Below are 1,637 nucleotides of genomic sequence, written 5' to 3'. Positions count from 1 at the left end.
AAGGTCTCTCTCTTTTCCCTTCTGGGGAGAGAAACTCTGGGCAGGCGACCCTCAGAAAGATGAACACCAAAGTTGTAGCAAACGTTATTTCCAAACCTGTTCTAACAGTTAATTTTTTCTTCTCCTCCTCCCCCTCCCCCTCCTCTTGTTCTTCTTCTGAAAAAGGCGTGTTTATTGTCCAGAAATATATATTAAAAAGTTCCCCACAGAAGATGCTGTTCTCTCATTGCCCATCTTCTTCCTCTTCTTCAACATCCCTGATACAAAAAGCATTATTATATCTTATAAAACTTCACCCAAATGTCCAGACAGTGCTCCGTCTATGTATCCTTCTGTGTTCACAAGCCGCATGTTCACGTAGCGACCTCAGGTACCAGGCAGCCTGTACTCCACTCCTCACTTGAGTTTCACCGTTCCTGGCTTTCCCGTGAATCCCCTGAGGAAAGGTTTGGGACTGAGGGGTAAGCTCGTCTCAATGACAAGCACATGCTGTGGGCCACTTGCCACCAACCCACCTGTCATCCGTCCCTCGTGACTGCGGTAACTGCAGCCAGGCACAAATCCTGCTTTTGCTGTCTTACTTATGTGTATCAGTCACATTTTCTTCTTTGGACATGTTAATGTTGCAAGTGAAAATATCTTACTGCTTTTTCCTACAAAAATTCCAAAATATTGACCCTACCTTGCCATTTCTAAGATTTTATTTGATAGACAATGTTCTGTCTTCATGAGAAGCAGTTGCAAGAGTAATCTAGGTGGTGGCCTGAGCGCCAGGAGGGCGTAGTTGGGAGACACCATTTCCCGGGTGACCTGTCCTCCCTGGGAGCTGCCAAGTGGCCTTCACTGCTCCAGCACGAATTATTTTTGGATCCAACATTCTATAATTCACACTTAAACAAGAGACAATGGAATGAACATCCTGAATTTTTAAAGAAGACTTTCTTTTGCCACCTACCATCTAAACATGACAGACCAAATCTTCTGAAGAGTCTTCAACACCCACAGCCTGGCAACTCAGAAAAAAACTCATGCACAATATACACTTTCAAAAGTATTTTTAGTTCTTCCATGATGTGACATTTTATTTTACTCTTCTTAAAAACATTTAACTGTCAGCAATGGTTCATGCCTGGTAAATTCTGTAATCCTTATGAACGACTCCCTTCGTTCTTCAAGACAACGGGCAGCTTCATCCTAATTTGCCCAAGTTATAGCAGCTCAGAGCAATCCGGTGTGGTTGGGAAACGATGGAAGTTTACCAAGGGGAGAGGTGGAATCTGCTCTTCTACAACAAATGGATCCCAAATCCTAATCTAGAAGAGGACACGCTTGCATCTACCCGGGTTCCCATATATGAGATAGCTTAGTGTCCTTGGGGGAAAAAATGGCAGATCTAAAGTAACTAATTTGAGAGTAGTTTTAAAAATGGATGCCTTACAATGGTGTGGGTGGGGGTTGGGGTAGAAAGGAGATTCCCAGGGCCAGCAACAGCAGGGAGCTACCACCCCTGGGCCTTAGAGAGATGGAACAGCTGCAGAAACTCAGGAAGAGTCGTTTTATAAAGGGAACTTGCTAGTCCAGACCTCACCCTCTTGCCCACTGCCTCTCCTTGAGCAAGGCTGTCAGAAGTCAGATGA

The 1,637-nt window shown here is 44.5% G+C and overlaps 1 pseudogene; it reads right to left on the bottom strand.

Annotated features, from left to right (window-relative positions):
• Positions 1-223: 223 nt before the first annotated feature.
• Positions 224-522, bottom strand: LOC100684913 (annotated as a pseudogene).
• Positions 523-1,637: the final 1,115 nt, after the last annotated feature.

The sequence above is a fragment of the Canis lupus genome, chromosome 3, assembly GCF_011100685.1.
Source record: "Canis lupus familiaris isolate Mischka breed German Shepherd chromosome 3, alternate assembly UU_Cfam_GSD_1.0, whole genome shotgun sequence".
Lineage (NCBI taxonomy): Eukaryota > Metazoa > Chordata > Mammalia > Carnivora > Canidae > Canis > Canis lupus.
Note: the sequence above shows the minus strand (reverse complement) of the source record. Positions and strands in the feature narration are given on the sequence as shown.